At 51.1% G+C, this 20,656-nt stretch overlaps 1 long non-coding RNA gene across 2 annotated transcripts in view; it reads left to right on the top strand.

The window, feature by feature from the left end:
* Positions 1–20,449, top strand: part of LOC149120954 (uncharacterized) — a 39,831-nt gene extending 19,382 nt beyond the window's left edge. The window contains exons 2-5 of one of the 2 annotated variants that reach the window (XR_016225147.1): positions 6,822–7,037; positions 12,791–12,831; positions 18,607–18,824; positions 20,285–20,449. This is a non-coding gene — a long non-coding RNA (uncharacterized LOC149120954). Of the gene's footprint in view, positions 1–6,821; positions 7,038–12,790; positions 12,832–12,970; positions 13,247–18,606; positions 18,825–20,284 lie in introns of those variants that run through there. The other variant, XR_016225146.1, reaches the window with a different exon arrangement.
* The last annotated feature ends 207 nt before the right edge of the window (positions 20,450–20,656 follow it).

The following is a 20,656-nucleotide window of genomic DNA, read 5'->3' on the forward strand; positions in this document are numbered from 1 at the left end:
TGGTTTTTAAAACAAATTCCCCCCTTAAAAATAAAAAAAAGACTGACTCTTTATTTGAAAGACAGTTACAGACAGAGAGGGAGAGATAGAGTGATCTTCCATTCATGTTTCCCTCCCCAAATGGCAGCAATGGCCAAGGGTGGGCCAGGCTGAAGCCAGGAGTCTGGAGCTTCCTCAGGGTCTCCCACATGGGTGCAGGGGCCCATCCTCTGCTGCTTTCCTAGGTGCATCAGCAGGGAGCTGGATCAGAAGTGGAGCAGCCGGGACTCAAACTGGTGCCCATATGGGATGCCAGCACTGCAGGTGGCTACTTAATCCGTTATGCCACAGTGCCAGCCCCCCAGAAAACTTTATTGTAAACAAATTATCAAAATTTTAATAAAGACACCATCCTTTCCTGTCCTTTCATGACCCAGGCTCACTCATCCCACCCTGATCCTGGCCATGAGTCACCCTCGTTTTGCAGATGAAGAGATTGAGGTTCAGGGAAGTGAGGATCCTGTAACTGGGGCTCTAGGGACAAAGCAGCCTGCCTTCCCGCTGCCCTGTGGGCCTCTGTTCATCCGCCATGGGCAGGAGGGACAGGAAGGGGAGGCAGGGGCAGCTGGCCGCGTCTGCTGTGGCCAGTGTTACTGTTTAACATGCATTAAGACCCCGCGGTGTACTTTGAAATAGAAATGTACCAGGAAGCACCCTGGTAAACTCAGCTCTTTAGTCTTTGGGGGGCTCCTGGCTGTACTTCAGAGGGGACTCAGATCAAGCAAAGACAAGACCATTGTCAATGACCCCAGATGGGAGAAAGGGAGAACCAGACAGTGTGCGGGCACTTGAAAGCCGTCACTGGGGCAGGAGGAAGGAGCGCCGCATAATGCTCTTCCTTTTTAGACAGTGACTTTACAAACATGAGTTCCTCGTCTGTTCACAAGACAGATGCCGTGATTTCCATCTTACGACGAGGGGAGCTCGAGCATAGAGAAGACAGAGCGAACCCCCAGTTTCTTTTTGGTGGTTGCAGGAGACTGGGATTCAGGGCCCCTGATTTCATTCTACTCCGAATCATTCTGTTTCATCCACTCTGCAGATCATTAAACTCGTCACACAGAGCCTGTTTGTACCAACTCATGAGCCCAGTGCTGAACTCATTACAACTGTGAATTGAAAGGAAGCAGAGGTTCTTCCATCCAGATCTATGGGTCGCAACCTCCCTCAGTGTCCCCATCCTTAGTTAGTTATTCTGTGAGCCAGTGTTCTGGGCCTTGCACTCATAACCAGGTGGATTTCATGGTGCGCCTGTCAAGATCTTTTTGCAGGTTGGTGTTCTTGCTGACTTCCATAGTGGATCTGAATTCTACAATGAGCTCTCAGGGAGTCAGGACTTTCTGTGTTCTTACACCTTAAAAATGCAGTGCTGTTGGTCCTTCCTGCAGTTGGGAAAGTCTGTGTGTCAGGGCTGACCTTGGGGCTTGCCTTTTTTTTTTTTTTTTTTTTTTTAGGATTTATTTAAAAGGCAGAGTGACACACAAATAAGCACACACACACACAAGAGAGAGAGAGAGAGAGAGAGAGAAAGAAAGAAAGAAAAAGAAAAAGAGAAATTTTCCATCCACTGATTCACTCCCCAAGTGCCTGCAGCAGCCAGGGCTGCGCCAGTCTGAAGCCAGGAGCCAGGAGTTTCTTCTGGGTCTCCCATGTGGGTGCAGGGACCCAAGCACATGGGCCATCTTCTGCTGCTTTCCCAGGCATTAGCAGGGAGCTGGATAGGAAGTGAAGTAGCCAGGACTTGAACCTGCACTCTGGTATGGGACGTGAGCACAGAAAGTGGCAGCTTAACCCATTGCACCACAACACTGGCCCCTCAGGGCTTGCTTTACCCATTGAACTTGGAAGAAGGGAGGCTGGATTAAATAACCGAAGTGCCTCTTGGCAGGTGGATGGGAAAATATGCGGACTATCCATACAATAGAATATTATTCAGCTTTTGAAAAGGAGGGGAGTTTTGATTAAAGCTACCACACAGATGAATATTGAAGACAATGTGCTAAGTGAAAAAAACAGTCACAAAAGGACAGTTGCAATGGTGGTTACCAGGGGCTGGAGTGTGGGGGTGGGGAGAGTTACTCTGATGGGAAGAGAGGGTCAATCTGGGAAGAGGGAAGAGTGCTATAGATGGACAATGGTGATGCTTGTACAAAGTGTGTGTATTTGATGCCATTGAACTGAACACTTAAAATTGGCTGAAGGGGTCAATTTTAGTTTTTATATGCATTTTACCACAATAAAAATAAATTTGGGGGCTGGTGTGGTGGCACAGTGGGTTAAGTTACTCCTTGTGATGCTGGCATTTCCAAATTGGAGTGCCAGTTTGAGTCCGGCTGCTCTGCTTCTGATCTTGCTTCCTGCTCATGTGCCTGGCGAAGCAGTGAGAGATGCCCATTTACTTGGTCCCCTGCCACCTATGTGGGAGACTCAGAGTTCCTGGCTTCTGGCCTGGCCCAGATGTGGCTGTTGCAGCCATTCGGGGGTGGAAGACCTCTCTCTCTCTCTCCATCTCTGTCTCTCACTCTGAATTCCAAAGAAATAAATCTTAGAAAATTAAAGAAGAAGGTGAGGGTGAGTGAGTCTGGGGCCTAGGCCTTAGGAAGCCTTGTGGCTCCTGCAGAGGCCCCCTGGGAACACTGCCCAGGTGAGTCCCATGAAGAAGCCCGTCCACCTTCCAGAGGGTGAGGGGCTCAACACAGGGACATGGGCACTGCAGCAGGCAGCAGATGTGTGCATGAGGCCATCTGGGACCCTTCCAGGCCCACCTGACCCTGCATTTGACCTCCATGGCATGACTGAGTCCAGGCAGAGTCCACAGAGGAACTGTCCAGCTAACCCAAGGAACAGGGAGAAAGATCAAATTATTGTTGCTTTAAGCCAATCCATGTGTCCTTCCTTGAGGGGGAGGGAGAGTCAGGAGCCAGGAACGCCATCCAGATCTCCCACATGGGTGGCAGAGGCCCAAGTTCTTGAGCCATTGTCTGCTGCTTTTCCAGGGTGCATTCAGCAGGAGGCTGGATCAGAAGCTTGAGCTGGCACTCCGGGACGGGGTGCCAGTGTTACAAATGGCAGCTTAATCCACTGTGCTGCAACACTGGCCTCAATAAAATATTTTTTTTAATCATAGGAGAGAAGTTGGGGAAATGTTGTCCTGCTCTCTTTGCCCAGATGTTTTTATGCACGGGTTAGAAGCTGTGAGGCCAGGCAGCTGAGTCTCTGCTACGGAGCAGAGGTGTGAAATGCTGGGGTCTGGTCATTATCACAGAGGGACATTTGCCTCCTCAAATACCACAGGACGTTGTTTAGGGAGTGTGGCCCAACAAATCTGAGTGTGGTCTCCATCCAGAAGGCCCAAGGGAGTTGAATTAATACCAAGGACCATAGACCCAAATCTGCTGGGTAGAAACCCTGGCTTTTCCCGTTACCACCTTTGGAGCTTGGACAGGAAAGGAGACTTCCGGGCTTTTGTTTCCATGAAGCTGGCGTCTGCCATCCTGCTTGTACAGCCCTTCAGTTGGATAAAGCCTCCTGGTCATCCTTGATGGATACAGTTTTCCAACACAAAGCACTGGAAGTCATTTAAAAGTACCCAGGTCCAAGGACTGCTTTGTGGGTGAGTTAGTGGTTTACCTCTTGCTGCCCTCACTGGACATTCCATGCCCTTGGACCCTGGCCATTCAGTCTGAACTCTGTCCTGAGGCGGTGTCAGGTGCTGGGACCTCAAACAGTTTCCCAAGAGGCAGGGCACTGGGGAACGGCCTGTCTGTGCTGCACATGCAGAGGCCAGGAGGAAAGACAAATGTTTTAAACTCGCAGCCACCCAGCCTCCTGTTCTTGATATTTCCCTAACATATGCTAACATATGCTTTCCTCAAGGACTTCAAAAACATGCTTTTAGCAGCAATGAAAATAGGGCCATGCGTCCAATTCAACTCTAAGCTTCAGAGTTTCCCTCTAATACCATTACCTCATGTACAGAAGAAAATGTAAATCTAAAATATGCTGGTGATTATAACCTTTCTTCCTGACAGACATTGTAATATAAATGCACATAAATTGAATTTCTTCTTTAAAGAAATTTGAATACCTTTGGAGCATTTTAGCAAATCAGCTGCAGCCCTTGTGGCACCACATCAATGATGTGCAGAAAAGTGATCTGTCTGTAGCATGACTTCTGCAAGAGAGGCATGGAGCAGGGCTGGGACATGCCAAGAAAAAGAGAACGTGCTTGATTGATATTCAAAATTTATTTTATTAAACTTGCACAAAAGACAGCAGCAGGGGAGCTGGTGCTACTAGGAGAGGAGCTTCCGATATTAACTCCCTAAGTCCTGCTCGGGTCATCCATCTGCCGCCGTGGGGGGAGAAGGAAGGTGGGAAGGCAATTGTGGATTTGCACTTTTGTTTCATGTTGACTCTGCTCTCTGGGGCTACAGGCAGGGGCCCGGTGGTAGCCATGACATCTGAAATGACCCTAACGGGGAGGGTTGGTGAGGCTGCCATGCATCCCATTCAAGCGTTCTTGGGCCCAGATGTCCCTTGGGGGCTCAGGGACAGATTGTTTGAACCATCTCATGCTCACCGGTTTGCACCCAGGTGGCTGTGGGTGTGTGGCAGCTAAGTGAGAGCTCTCCTGACAAAGAGCTCATGACTAAATATGGCCATGTGTGGCAGAATATGGTCAATGGTGGACCACATATGTGATGGTGATCCTATAAGATGATAATGAAACTGAAAACAATCCTGTTATCTAGGATTTACTTTTACCATACTTTTATATGCGGAGACACACACATTTACCATTGCGCTATAGTTGCCTATGGATTCAGCATAGTAGCATGCTGCACAGGTTTGTAGCCCAGGAGCAATAGGCTCCACAGTGCAGCCTGAGGGTGTAGTAGGCTACACCAGCGAGGTTTGGGGAAGGACACAGTGATGTGTCCCCCGTGACAACATCACCCAGCAGAGTGTTCTTCAGAATGCATTCCTGTCACTAAGTGATGCATGACTGGACAGACAGAGAAATTTCTTGTATTCTGTGTAGGCCCTCAATGAACTGGCTGATGCCCCCAACTTTGGGAAGAGCATTCTGCTTACTCCAAGTCGGCCATTTCAAATGCTGATCTCTCCCAGGAATCTGGAAATCCTGTTTCATCAAAATCAACCATCACAGGTCTCTTGTGCTTCTCAGGGCCCGAGAACAGCCAGGGCTTCTTGGGGGTTGGTTGCTCATTGTCAGGGCAAAGATGGTGGAGTTAGAAATGACAGTAAAAACAGTGCCTAGATCTGAGCCTTCTGCGCTCACAGCTCGAACCCTGGTCCTGTGCCTGGGTTCATCATTCAGCTCTGGGTTGGCATCTTTGCCTGCTAGGTTCAATACCTCTTTGGATCTGCACCCAGAGGGTGCCAAGGACCTCCAGAAGTAAATGAGCCCCCCACCCCATTCCCTGCAGTTCCCTGTCCGTAGTGAGCCGCACCCACTGAGACATGGGTGTATTCATTTCCACCACCACCTCCCATGCACAGAGACACCTGGGGCCACAAATCCCACGGGCTGCTGCCGGAAGCATCGGTGAGCCCTGTCCCAAGTTGGTCAGGCACCTGGGCAGTTCTCTGACCCGTCAGACCAGCCATCCTTCTTACAGAACAAAGCTTGCTGCTGTCTGGAGAGTGAGGAGGCGGGAGCAGGGGAAGTGAGTCACAGCACAGCCTGGTGCAAATTGCCCAGGTTGGAATCCTGGCTCCATCACCCGGGGACTTCACCTCTTTGTGCCTTAGGTTACTCAGCAGCAAAATGGGAGTAGTCACTCTGAGACTAAACCACATGAAATTGCTGTCAGAGTAAGTAAAAAATAGCCAATTCATGGCAATTTCATGTGGTGCCTATTCATGGAATCAGGGGAGATTACTGTATAAAAACATGTAAAGCACTCAGCGTAGTGTGCCCACATGGGAGAGCTGAGTCAGTGTGGGTGGCCTGGGGGAGCGGCGTCCTTACCTGACACTCTCCTGCCCAGTGAGTCCCTGGGAGGGTTCTGGGGGTAGTCTGGACCCACAGTGCTCTCAGCTCCTCCCTGTCCACTCCCAGCCCCCTCACCTGTAGCCTCTAACCCAGCAATACTCTGCACGCATCCAAGGTTTGGTCATCTGGTGACAAATGCATCTGCTCCATCAGCCAGAGTTAGATAGAGGTGACTTCAGTCAGGACAAGTGGATGCCGAGAAACTCAGTCATTGGGCTAACTAATATTTTCATTAAATTAACGTAAAAAAAAATCCATGACCCCCCCCCCCAAAAAAAAAAAAAAAAAAAAGATCAGCCTTCCAGAAGAGACAACAACTACCAGGTGCTGCAGGAGCGGCAACGGGGTGGGTTGGATGAGGGCAGCTAGGGTAGGTGGGGACGCTGTGGCAGCCATGGCGCTGGCCGGGTTGGGGAGGGGGAAGTGTGGAGGGTGGGAGGCAGGGAGCAGGGTGAAGAAGCCGGCAGGCGCGGGGTGGCCTGCCTCATTCCCTCATTTCCTCTGGAGCCAGTTGTGGCTGCTACCCCTTCTTCTCAACCTGTTCCTTCCAGAGCTGGGGCTTCATTTTCTGTTTCATGAATTTTGACGATTTATTTTTGTTTGGAAAAATATAAACCATCTGATGTGCTGGATGAAGGGAGGAGTGCAGGCCGCGGGCTGCCCCTTCTGACAGCACTTGTTGCAATCACATAATTACTTGTTAGGCTGCACGGTACTGATTTATGGGGGATCAATCTTTCTGCCATACTCCCTTCCGCAGGGTCCAAAGCCAAGAGCTTGTCAGGGAGGCTCCTTTGCCTGGAACAGAGAAGACAGACCCCATGGCCAAGGGACGCTTGTCCTCCTCCAGCTCCTCTGCCTTTAATTCTTGAAAAGCCCCGCCCGAGCCACAAGGGAGGATGGGGGTCTTCAGAGCAAGCCCGGACCCTGCCCCAGGTCACCTGACTTCCCCCATTCCTCCTTTCCTCTGGGACAGGTAAGACAGTGCTGGGGCAGCAAGGTGGAAGGGTTCACCAAGGAGGGCGTGCTGAATTCTTGATTCCAGGTGCATGGGAAGGTCCCAGGGGAGACTGGGGCGAGGCCACTGCTCCCAAAGAGGCGTGGCAACCTGGAGGCCCAGGACAAGGGTGCTAAGACGTTTTCCATGGGAATCTCAGTTGCAAGAGTTTTTAACCATGTGGCTGTGGACAAGTCAGGTCACCTGGCCAAGACTCAGTTTCCTTTTCTGTAAAATGGAGCTTCTTTGCCGGGCAGAGTTGTGGTCCTTGTGTTTCACATACAGTAAGCACTCAATAAATGCTGGGTTTTGGCAGAAAGGTCCCAGTGCTCTCTCTGTTTCCCAGATCTGCCGCCTTCGAGGTGAACTCCAGGAGTGGGCACAGTTGTTCCCTTCCACAGCTAGTACTTGTCTGTATTGGGCATCAAGTCACAAGGGTACCAGGGAAAAGCTGGGCAGGTGGCCTCTCGTCTCAGCTCTGTGACCTTGCACAAGTCCCTTCCCCTCTCTGGCACTCAGGTTTTCCTCCTGTGAAATGAAGGCGGGGCCGGCAGCCAGGCTTTCTCAGCATTGGCCCTGGGACTCCAGGCAGGCTCACATGCGGTTACGTGTGTTGGAGAAAGGTTGGACAAACCGTCCAGCCGAGTCCCTTTGCAGGGCTTCTCAGAGCCCTTACACACTCAGCATTTCTGCACTCTGACCCCAGAGTCCAGAGCCTGTGGCTCCTTCTCTGGCAAGTGCTGGAACAAGTAGCTCTTCTCCAAGGTCTTTCTACTTCTGGCTGGGATTTATGAGGGTGACCCAGGGGCAGCTAACTCTGCCCCGTTGGTGGTTAGATCACCCAGGAGGACAGAGAAGCCAGGTGTCGCTCCCCCTCTTCGTGGAGGAACGACACTAAGCCCTGCCTAGGCTTCATATCCGAGTCACGGCACCATTATGTCGCTCCCCCTCTTCGTGGAGGAACGACACTAAGCCCTGCCTAGGCTTCATATCCGAGTCACGGCACCATTATGTCGCTCCCCCTCTTCGTGGAGGAACGACACAGGACCCTGCGCTGTTCTTTCGTCTGCTCGGCCCTCCCCGGGTTTGCTGCTGGTTCTTCCCGGGTTGGCTACTATCCCTTCCACCTCCGTGGAAGGGCAGTTCCCCCTGGCCGCATTCCCCACTTCCGCAGGGGAGCGGCACACCGTCGGCCGGCTCTTCTCGGGGGCTGCACAGGTGTTCCTTCAGCTAGATGTTCCCCTTAGATGTTCCTGGTGCATGCCGTCTCTCTCCTCCTTTATAGTCCTCCTCCGCCAATCCCAACTCGGCTGCCCACACGCCGAGTACGCTGCTCTCCTCCAATCAGGAGCAAGTCCTACAGTTTATTAGCTGAACTGGAGGCAGCTGTGCGGAAGCTGTTTACTTCTCTCCCAGCGCCATATTGTGGGAGAGCAGATGCATAGAATAAGTCTTAATTCCAGTAACTCAGTCCAGTCCGGATTGCTCCCCACACCAGGGACAGCCAGGAGTTCTCCAGGACATTTCAGGCTCATCCAGGGCACAGATTGACCTGTGACACCTCTGAACCCCTCAGGGTGAGGTCTGAGCACCCAGCTAGTGATGCTAAGGCATGGGTTAGGCCCACCAGAAAGGTGAGCCTCCCAGGAGCGCAGCCGAGGCCCCTCTCTGGGAGGTTACTGTCCATGAGTTCCCTGGGACCTCAACAGAGGGAAGGTAGTTGGAGTAGGGCAGAAGCTGGCATCCTGGGGAGGGGTGGTGGAGGGAGGACGTGGGAAAAGGATTGTTCTCAATAGAGCTGAGGCTGTTTAGAGATCCCGGTGGGCAGAGGGAGCCATGTGCCTCTCTGATGGAACTGAACTCTAGGGACAGGGAGCAGCAAGTACAAAGGCCCTGAAGTACAAACGTGCTTACGTGGGGTCCAGGCACAGGGGGAGCCAGGGTGACGGGAGTGGAGTGAACGAGGGAAGGAAGGTGGGAGAAGGAAGTCAGAGGAGTGTCTGGAGGGCAGAGTGTTAGGACCCCTGGCAGGCTGTGTAACAACTTGCACTGTGTCTTTTTTTAAAAATAATTTTTATTGAGACATATTTTTTTGTATCATAGATTCTCTTTTCAAGTCAATTCAATGACTTTTTAAATATAAACTTACCAAGTTGTACAGCCATCTAAATGTGGTTCAGGGCGTTTTCATCAGTCCAACGTGATCCTTCATGCACACTTAGCCTTCACCCCCCCCCCCTTCTGCCCTGCCCCAGGCAACCATGCATCTGCTTCTTGCCGCATTAACAGTTTTGCCCTCTCTGGACATCCCATCAACTGGGATTGCACACCACAGGGCCTCGTGTCTGGCTTCTTCCCTGATCCTGCTTTAGAGAGCCAGCCACATCATGTGCCCATGTGTAGTTCGTTCCTTTTTATTGCTAAAGGCTAGTGCACCTTGCATTGTGTTTTCAGAAATAGCAGGTGTCCGTTGAAGGGTCTAGAGCGGGAGGGAGGCTTGGCACGAGAGCCCTGCCATTTGTTACAGGGAAGCACTGCCCCTAGCAAGGCTCTCCTATGCCTTTGACCTGCACAGGATCCGGTTTTGCCTCTTGGATGAAAGGATGCACCTTTCTGAGACTTGGTTTTCTCATGTCTTTTCTCCTTTTCTTGTATTTGTGGGAAAATATGTATTTTGATAAACTGACCATTACAGATGTGACGGCTCAAGTGGTTGGGTTCCTGCCACACAGCAGGGAGACCTGGATTGAGTTCCTTTTTTCTAGTCATAATTTTTAGAAGAATTATTTATTTATTTGAAAGGCAGAGTGACAGAGAGAGAAAGATGGAGACACAGAGAGAGGAGTGGAGAGAGAGATAACCACTACCTGCTGGTTCACTCCCCAAATGGCCACAATTGCCAGGACTGGGCCAGGCTGAAGCGAGGCGCCTGGAACTCCATCTGGGACTCCGTCAGGTGTGGCAGGGGCGCAAGCACTCGGGCCATCTTCCACTGCCCTCCCCAGGTGCACCAGCATGGAGCTGGATCAGAAGCAGGGCAACTGGGACCCAAACTGGCCCTCTGTCAGGGGATGCCGGTGTTGAAGGAGGCAGCTTAGCTCACTGTGCCACACACTAGCCCTGAGTTCCAGTTCTAAATGCACAGCTCAGGGCAGCACGTACAGCTACGTTGTTGTGCAGCTATCCGCACTACCCTTCTCTAGAATTTCTTCAGCTTCCCATCAGTATCTCTGGACCCATTAAGCACTAACTTCCCTTCCCCCTCCTGCTCCCTGGTCACCACTATTCTTTCTGTCTCTATGAATGTGATCACTGTAGGTACCATCTTTTTTTTAAGAAAAAAGATTTATTTACTTGAAAGGCAGAGTTACAGAGAGAGAGAAAGGAGAGACAGAGAGAGGAGAGAGGAGAGAGAGAGAGAGAGAGAGCGCTTCCATCCACTAGTTCCCTACCCCAGTGGCTGCAGCAGTTGGGTCTGGGCCAGGCTGAAGCCAGAAGTCAAGAGCTTTTCTGGGTCTCCCACGTGGGTGCAGGGACCCAAGAACTTGGGCCATCTTCTACTGCCTTCCCAGGTGCATTAACAAGGAGCTGAATTGGAAGTAGAGAAGCCAGGACTGAACTGGCACCCACATGAAATGCCTGCGCTGCAGGTGTGACTTAACCCTCTGTGCCACAATGCCAGCCCCATGTAGGTACCCTCTAACAAGTAGACTCAGAATTTGTTTAGTGACTGGACTATTTGACTTAACATAATGTCTTCAAGGCTCATCTATGTGGTAGTGTTCTCAACAATTCCCTTTCTTTTTCAAGGCTGAGTAATATGCCATTGTATGGATATTCCACATTTGTTTTCTCTTTCATTTGTTGATGGGTCCGTGGGTTTTTCCTGCCTTTTGTCTCTGTGACTACTGTCACAACATAGGTAGGCACTTGTGTTTAGAATGGGGGATGAGGACAGTCATTCACCTGATGCAGCTGTTAGGAGGACTGGAGGAAACAGTTCACCTGAAGTGCTTGGCACCCGGGCAGTGCTCAGTGAGCACCATCAGTAGTGGGCAGTAATGATAAGGCCTTATTGTTAATCATGCTTAGTAGCCCAGCTTTTGTTAAAGAAATAGCAAAAGCTGCAAGCTCAAGAGAGCAGAGTCAGAGACCTCTTCCCTACAGAGGTACTTCAGAAAGTTCACAAGATGGCATTAAACGGAGTATGGGGTGGGCGTGTGACCTGTGGCCTAAGCTGCCAGTGGGATCCCAGGCTGGAGTGCCTGGGTTGGAGTTGACTCTGCTTCCTATTCCAGCTTCCTGTTAATGTACACCCTAGGAAGCAGGTGGTAGCTCACATGCTTGGGTCCCTGCCACCCATGTGGATGACCTGGGTTGGGTTCCTGGTTCCTGGCTTTGGCCTGGCTCAGCCCTGGCTGTTGTGGGCACTTGGGGAGCAAAACAGCAGATGGGAACTCTCTCCCTGCCTCCCAAATAAATAAACAAACAAATAATTTTTAAAAAGAGATGCATACCATGAAAACACTGGGCATGGGTGTCAGTTGTCTTCTGCACCACCATGAACTGTCTTTGAATTTCATTTCTGTGAACTTTTTGAAGCACCCTTGCATAAACAGGTATGTGACCTTAGTTTACAAAATTTAGAAAATCATGCAGAAAGCAACGCCACCTGTAATCCAGACGCTTTAACTGGGGTTCAGTTTCCCGCGGCTTCCGAGGGCTGGAGCCGCCTGTGGGTCAGAACAGAGGCACCGTGGAGGCCCCCGGGCTCAGGAGCTGGCGGGGGTGCACAGGGGCACGGCACAGGCCTCTTCTGCTCAGGACCTGTGTCGGAGTTTGGTTGTGGAAACCCTGGAGCCGCGAGCGGTTCAGCCAAGGGCGGGGGGAATGCATTTTTGGCTTGGGCACTAAGAGAGAAAGAAATCAAAAAGAGGAAATATCATTTCCTTAACGACTAGGTATTAATATCCTGTTTAATTTAATTTCGGCCTTCTGTGCCGGTGAGCTCTTTTCCCTCTAACAGACAGTGTCAGCTTGGCAGGGAGTTTCTCACAGTATCAAAAGAGGATTTAGCTCTGAACCCTTGCCATGAAAGTGTCTCTATCTGTGCACAGAAGAGAGCATTGTGTCCTGCGAAGACAGTAATTGAGGGAATGGGGCCTGGCACCTGGGCCTGCCGGGGAGCACTGATAAGGCTGTAAAGACAGGCTTAAAGGGCCCGCTTGCCAGAGGCGAAGTGGCTCCCAGCGCCCTGGGAGGAGGGAAGGCCTGCCAGCTCTGCCACCCCCGTGGAGAACGGTGCAGAGCCCCCACAGCCCTGCAGTAAGCGGGGCCTGGGCAGATGGAGGCCGGGCACATTCTGCACTGCAGTGCCGGGAACAGAGTGGGACCTGGGGGCAAGGTAAGCAAGTGGCAAGTGGGTGGGGCTTCCCCCTGGCTGCCAGGCCCTCTGTTTCCTGATGAACACACGGTGTTCGTGCTTGGCCAGCCCCCCTCGCAAGCTGCGTAAAGGCATCTAGCCTGAGTTGTCTGGATCTGTTTGTGTTCAACCTTGTCTTGAGGACCTGTGTGGCCACTGGGGAACTGACAGGGGGTCCCTGTGAGTTGACTGCCTAATGATTCCAATGTGCATCCAGCCCTTGCCGTCACCCAGGCCTCAGAGCCCCAGGCAGGATCATGATCTCCTGGAGAGCTCTGAGTTGGTCACATTGCTTCTTCCCCCCTTTCAGAAGCAGCAAGCATGTTCCGGTCCTGCCTTCGCGACCTGATGGTAAGTTAGCATAGACCATAGGGCTGTTGCTCACCAGCCTATCATCCTCCCTCCCTCCCTCCCTTCCACCCACCCATTCTTCCTTCTTTCCTTCCTTCCTTCCATCCTTCCATTCTTCCATCTGCCATAATTTTAACAGGATCTGCCTTCCAAACTCAAGCAGATGTTTGATCCCCAAAGTCATCAGTTAATGTTACTGGGAAGGAAGACTTGGTCCACGATGATGTTCGGGAGGCCCTGGGGTCGCTGGAGGCGTGCCCTCAGAGGGTAACTCCATGAAAGAGTTGCTGATGGAAGCTGCGCTGGGCCTGCATCTCGGCCTCCTGGCTCCCCGTGTGGTTACTCCTCCCCACGCGCTCCACCACTGCCATCTTCCAGCCTCCCTAGGTGCTGAAACGCTGGCGTCTGCCTGCTGTTGGACTCTGAACCATCAAAACAATGACCCCAAATAAACTCCTTTCTTCATAAGTAGGTTCCTCCAGGTACCTGTTACAGTGACCAAAGCTGACTATGCACCATTCATCCATCCATCCATGCATCTAGTTTTTAAAACCCATTCTGCTTCCGATACTGGTAGACACTATCTTTTAATGGCAAGTGTTGTGGACGAGAAGCTGAAGCCCAAATTCCTGACTAGTAGTGTGACCCGGGCTACACCACTGCTTTACACCTGGTTATATTTGGGGCCTGCATTCGTCAGGGGCAGGCTAACTTTTTAAACCATAGCTCCCAAACCACAGAGGCTTAATAGAATATACCTGTATTTCTTACTAACCACCCAAAGTAGGCGTTCTTGATCGAAGGCCCACGTTCCTCCACGTAGTGACTCAGGGACCCAGCTTCCTTCCATGTTGCAACTCAGCCCTCCTCGAGTCCCAGGGCTCCTTTCCCTGCTGCTGGTACCTGGGGCAAGAGAGACTTGAGGGAGCCTGCGAGTGGGGCACATCACATCTGCTTGCCCTCCACTAGCCAGACTCAGCCCCATGGCCCCAGCTGACAGTCAGGGTGGCTGTGTGCCTGGGAAGGAGCAGCGGACACGTACATTGTTGAGTGCCAGCAGTCTGTGCCGCTGGGCTTGCAGATGGTGCTTAATCACAAAGAAACAATAAAAGAAAAGCCAGAGGGGGTCAAAGGCTGTCCGATATCCTTTATTCCCCAGGCAGAAAGCTTGATGTGCTCCACATTACCTGTGGCTGCTGCCAAAAAGGGGAAATTCTTCAGCTGTCCCAACAGCCTGGGGCATCAGGGCTGTGCGGGCAGAGTGGAGAGTTCGGGGGTTTGTTCTGACATCTGAGCCGAGAACCTCTCGGTGATGATCATGACACTCTTCCAAGGTGGATGGGAGGAATTCACATTCGGACTTCTTTAAATATTTGATGTTGGAAAGAAATGAAAGACTCCTCGCATTGTCTAATCACAGCCTTCTTTTATCTCGTGCAGCATTCTGGGGGACAAGCTTACATCTAGTCTTTTCCAGAAACATATCTAAGTGTACATTTCAAAATCACCACCACCATTGTGGATGATGTTTACTGAGCACTTACTATGTGCCAGGCACCGTTCTAAAAGTTTTGGGTAATTATTTAATGCACACCTTACAACAAACTTGTGAGGCAGGTATGATTATTATTCCCATTTTATAGAAATCTATAACAGGAAGACATTTACCCAAGATCATGCAGCTACTAAGTGGTAGAGCAAGCAAGGGTGATAGTGGTGACCTTGCTTGGGCCCAAATAGCCTCATGGTATCATGTAGGCCTCATGAAGGAGTTTTCCTTAGGATCTTTTTTTATGGACATCTAAGACTCTGTGTCAGTATTCTCGTCTATAAAATGGGGGTGCCACTCACGGTCCTAAGCAGCTTTATGGAAGCAATCAGGTGAGAGAATGAGTTTGGACACATCTGTCCAAGTAGGTGGTGTCACAGATGTGCAGAAACCCAGCTTTGTGTGCGCACAGGGCTTTTGCTGCTCTTGGCTTCAGAAGTGCTAAAAAGCAGCAAGTGCATTCTTCTGCAAAGTGAGTGCTTAGGACAGAACATGCTGCTCCAACGAAGCCCTTGCCTCTGGGACGTGAACCTGGGGAGGTGAGGGCGAGCTGAGAAGCCCAGAGCCTTCTCCTCGGCCCCTGGCAGCCTGCTTAGCTGTGCGTGCCGTTCCAGCTCCAGAAGAGACAAGCGCATCTCCACGCTCCAGATGTCCCCAGCCTGGCCGAGGCGTCGCCGTCTGCGGCAGGCCGACGGGCAGTGAGAACGGCGGCGCACATTCCCCCCAGGGGCTCTCCTGAACCCGTGTGGATTCGCTGCAGGGGAAAGCTGGAGACACGCAAGTGTTTTTATTTTCGCTCTTGAAAACTACAGAAACTGTGATCTGTTTTACATCTGGGTTTGACTGTGGACAAGTAAGAGTGGGCGGAACTGGGAGGTGGGAAAGTCAGCCATGGGAAGAGGCACCTGCCCCTCTGCTGAGGACACACCTGTGCAGGTGTGGCAGGCACCTTGTGGTGCAGGGACTCTCGGAGGACAGACGGCCCCTGCAGTAGGGATGGAGTGGGGTGGGGGGGGGTGGTTTTTATTTCTCAGGGATGCTGGAACCTTTTCTCCTGGAGTTTGTCTGGTTCTGTCTGGGATCTCTGGAAGCAGTTAGAAGAAACAGCTGGATGGTGGAGGGAGAATGTCTCATGTGCTTAACATCTTCATAAAGCCGGTTCGAGTTTAGAGAAATGATTTATCAGAATTGATTCTCCCCAAACCGGCTGTATTCTCCCTATGCAAAGGGCTTTCCTGAAACTTCCCCATGTTTATAGGGTGGATTAAATAACCTCAAGGTCACAAAGTACATAAAGTGCAGCTGCTATTTAAATACAAGCGTCTAGGGCCCAGGCATCTGATTATTGATAGGTGTTGAGTGCCACGTGCAAAGTGTGCAGCCGGTCTGCCTTAAATAACGCTAACTAGGCCCAAACAGCCCTGAAGAGGTTTCTAGGATTAGATCACAGCCTGGCAAAAGCAGACAAAGTCTGGAAAAGTCCTAGGAGGATTTAAAAAAAAATTTTCCCCCTTTTGTTTCAATCTCTCAGATTAAGTGACTGATGCAAGCTTTGGAGCGAATTAAACATTTCAATAACTCCTATTTTTTTAAATCACCATCAGCTGGAGCGATTCGGCTTTGCAACTGGCCCAGGAAGAACATTCTTGAGGATGCTTTGAAAGCTATATCAAGAGCAGGGCTAGTGAACCCCATTACTGTCACTGTTCCCCAAGGAAAGAAGGGTTCTTTTATTTCCTAACTGTAAGGCACTCAGCTGGCTAACTGGCAGGTGGGAAAGGGCTCAATCAAGTTACTCTTGGGACCATCACAACATTCGGAAAAACCAGGACATAAATGCGTCCCCCAGAACTAAGTCTGCAAGAAAAGCTTCTGGAATTGGAAGCACAAAGGAGAGAAGTGTCCTCTGCTCCAGTACCGGCGATGCTGTCGCCCAGGAAGGGCCCCCTGGAGGGCTTCTTCCACACCTGACTCCCGATGCTGTGAGTCAGACACCACGTGGACAGTCAGGCCGGGAACAAAGTGGCATGGCCAGGGACCAGCGCTCTCCATGGGAGTCTCCTTCAACCTATGCGGGCACTTTAAAAGTTCTTGGAAAATGGAATTAAAAGGAAATTTTGTTTGGGTGCAAAAAATATTTGACATCCAGGCACACAGGGGTCTTCAAAAAGTTCATGGGAAATGTGTATCTTGAAAAAAACTATGCATGGATTTAAATTTTTTTATTTTGCACTGAAATAAACTTACCTTCTAATTCCATTTTCCATGAACTTTCAAAGTGCCCACCTATATTCCATGAAAGATGGGTTTTTGTCCTCCAGAGCCTGGCATTGGAAATCCACTTGGCTGCACAGGTAAACTCTTAAGAGGCCAGTTAATGCCAGGTGATTCTCTTTGCTTGTGAAATCTCAGCCTTTTACTTGGCCATATTTTCAAAAGAGAAGACAGCTAATGGGAGTGAGTTCCTTACATTAAACATATACTTACAGTTAACAGCACCAAAGCACTTAAGTTGGCAGCAGACCAATTATTAATGAGATGAATGGCCTTTTATAAATCCCTCTGCAGCCTCGGGACAACTGATGGGTTTATGGTCCACGCATTAGGAAATGTGGTTCCTCTATGGTTATAATTAGCCACAGTTGCCGGCAGTTTGGGGGTTATCGCACCCAAAACAGCTGCTCCGTACACGTGCTGCGCCGTGCTGCCATAGGGGTGATGGTTTGTTCTCTTACCCTTCTTAGCTGTGGGATCTTGGGCAAGTTTATGAAGTTTTTTTCCTGAGTTCCCTTGTCTGAATGTGTGCCGTCCATATCTTCGGTTTTCACTTAGCTTGCATCCATTCCCTTTGTCTTTTCATAACAAAATCTTGGTTTGCTTTTCCCACTCTTAGCCCATTTGTTTTGGGAGAGCTGGATGCACTCTGTGCACGAGGGATGGACATGTGACTCAGGCCTGGCCAATTAGAACATTGCATCCTTCCAGCCCCAGCCATTGGGTCAGATCTACTTAGAGGCAAAGAAACTCAGTTCCCTGGCGTGGAGAGACAAGTGCTGCCTGTGCAGAGTAGATATGACATGGTTTGTCTGGACCTCACCCCTGTCTGTCATTGGGAAGTTTTGGAATTCAGTGAGTTTCTGTTATTCCCTTAAAAAAGAAAAAAAACTTGGAGAACTGAAAAAGAAACTCATTGTTTTTATACCACAAATGACACAGAGTGGGGCCTTACAGGATCCTGGCTGGTGGGCTGAGAAACAGGCATTTGTGGAGAATTCCCGGCACAGGCATTCCCAGTGCCTAGTGGCTTAACACGCACACACAGTTCAGTCTCCGCCCATGACACTGTCCTGCCGAGAGTGAGTAGGAGGGAACTCCTCCTCCTCCCAGGGGTTTGCTCACCAAGCTCCTTCCATCTCGTGGCTCCAGCACCCCTGCACGTGTTGAGCTTCTGCTGGATCTCCGTGTTCTGACAGCAGGTGGTAGGACGAGAGAGCATGGAGGCTTGTGCTGAGGTTCAGTGGGAAGGCTGGCTGCAGGGCACATCAGTTCTACCCAAAGGCCATTGGCCAGACTCAGTCACATGGCCACCGTCCTCAAGGGAGGCTGGGACTTGTAGTCCAGCTGGGTACCTCGGAGGCAAAGGGAAACTGTAGGTGACCAGCAGTCTGCAAGCCTTTGCGAAGTTCTGGTAGCACAGCTAGAAGTTGGTGGTGAAGTTGAAAGTCTGTTTTAGTTTTGTGATTATGGGGAAGGGGTTGAGGACGCAGAAGATAATAAAAACTTAAAGCCAGCCGTTTCTCAGGTTTTCCTGCCTCCACAGGGTTAAAAGTGTTTACACATCACTGGCTTCTTGGTTATCCTCACCGGTCATCCTTGCTTTGAGTGATTTATTTGATGTTGGGTGACAGGTTTGAAGAGCCCTGTGTTGCTCTAGTCAGAACGGGGTTTTCTTTGTCCAGGCATAAGGCGAGTAGTATCCTGTCTGTTCACTTGCTTATGACGGTCTCAAATCTTGTCCCCAAGAAAGCTAGAGTTCCACACACGCCAAGTCATCTGAAGGCTCTGCCGTAATTCCGTGGGTGACATTATGTTTGTTCATGAGAAAATCATTCCAAGGGCTACAAATGAGTCCTTTAGTAATACCCAGGAGTCCTAATGTCTGTGACATAATGAACCTTCCTAAATTACAGCCTACACTAATTAGATCACTTATTGCTACATTCCAGGCCCTGAAACAATTTGCTTAAAGTGATAGTTACCTCTAATGAAAAGATGCATAACGGGAAATGTCAGCAACCTTTTCAATCCTCCGCGACTCATCACGGGGACCGTCTCGCGCCAAGTGCTGGTGGAGCAGCATCTTGTGGCACCATTTCCTCCTCAATTAGGGGAGTATTTTATGATCGCTTGGACTCGGAATTCTCCAGGGCAGAAACAGGATTAGGTAAGAGCTAACTGCCTCCTTCGGCCGCTTTCCTCTGCTCCTCTCCCTCTCCCCCGAGGACTCACCGTGGCGGAAAGTCTTCCGGAGCTTGACTAGAAAGATCTACGGTTATTGGCTACTCGATGTGCAAGGGGCTTCCCTTGGACACCTGGGGTCCCTGTTCTGTCCCCCAGGCCTTGCTGGGGGCAGTGCGTTTCACAGCACCCTCTGTGATGTGGAGGGAAGGGGACTGCAAGCCAGGGACGGAGGGAGAACAGGGTGTGGGTGGCGGCTGAGTGGTCAGGCCCTTGGCAGGAGACGGGCAGAGTCACTTGAGAGGCCTTCAAAAGGCGCTGTGTCCATAGGTGTGGGCAGGATGTGGAGGACCCAAGGCGTGACCATGGTGCTGTTGCCTCTTCTGGGCCCAGAGCGCCCAGGGGCAGCAATTGTCAGAAGGTAGAAGAGAGGGATGGATGAGAAGGGTCTCCTGGAGCTGTCTGCTGATCCTGCAGCCTGTCCCAGAGAGCACAGAGATGGAGCCCACGAACAAAGTCCCCCACCTGCTCTCCTCCATTGCTACCATTCTCCCGCAGCCCTGGCCAGCGCTCCCCGTTGGCCCAAGCCTCCTGTCAGTGGTGTTATGTTGGGGATGGGGGTTGGAGGGCATGGGCAACTCTGGAATTCTGACTGTTCAGATCAGCCTCCAGGGCACAGAGCAGGGGAGGCAGTAGAGAGCAGGTCTGGGTGGGAGGTGGGGGGAGAAGAGGACACACAGATGCCCCCACAGTTGAGTCTTTCGTTTGGGAAGCCACCTTCCCCACCTGCCTCCACAGTTCTGCCCCTTCTGTGGTCTCCTCAGTCCTTGGTAGGGGCAAGGACCAACCCTCCAGGGGCCGCGGCAAGGCCACCAGCTCCCTGACATGAGGATCCTCTGCCTGCACCTGTGTTACCGCCCTTGGCTCTGGGGCTGGCTGGTTTTCAGTGGGGCTGCCTGTTGGGGGGCGGGACCTGATGACCCTCGCGCAGAAAGCAGCCAGTATTTGAGGCCTCCTTGACTTTAAGGGCCCACTCTGCAGCCTGAGGATCTGTCTCCCTGAGAAGGAAGAAAAGTGGGGGACAGCCATCATCTTCCCTGTGATGCTCCTATTTCTTGGTGGAGGGGTGGGGCAGAGAATGGAGCCTCCCGGCTCCCAGAAAACCTATTTGAAATCACCCAGGGTGCCATCTGGCACTTGAGTGGGTACTGAGAAGCTGTCCAGGGCATCTAAGTGGCAGGGCCTGGGGGCTGCGTCTCTGCACTTGGGGTTTGCATTCAAACCTTCCAGGGTACCAGCCACCCCTGGGAAAGAACAGAATCCATTTTGCAACTAAAAACTGCTTATTTGTCTTCAGGCTTGAATGTCGATAATAACCGTGATGATAGCAACAGCCCTTTTCACGCGTCAGGTGATTTATTGATGTTTTCCTCTCTTGATCTTCAGAGCCACTCTAGGAAGCAGAGATGAGGAAATAAACCCTGCCCAAGGCAGCGCCACACTGGTGCCTGGGCCAGGAGTGCAGATGAGCACTTGACACTGAAGTTGGTGCTTGGCCCGCTACCTCATTGCTTTGTGGGCTCTGCTGGAGGAAGGAAAAAGTCCAAAAAAGTCGTAAGATGTTGTCCCGGCTTTCAAGGAGCAAGTGGCCTACTTGAGAAAATAAAGCAGTTTCCTTAGGGCAGAGCTCAGTGGGTGTGTTGGAGTGGGTGTGGGGGCTGCTGCCCTACGGAGAAGCATCAGCTCCAGCTGTTCTTTTTCTCCCATCCTTTGTGAGTTCACTCAAGAGTCAAAATCCCAGAGCAGGATCTCATTGGT

The sequence above is a fragment of the Oryctolagus cuniculus genome, chromosome 18 (genome assembly GCF_051225735.1).
Source record: "Oryctolagus cuniculus isolate XC-2025 breed Fujian yellow rabbit chromosome 18, ASM5122573v1, whole genome shotgun sequence".
Classification (NCBI taxonomy): Eukaryota; Metazoa; Chordata; class Mammalia; order Lagomorpha; family Leporidae; genus Oryctolagus; species Oryctolagus cuniculus.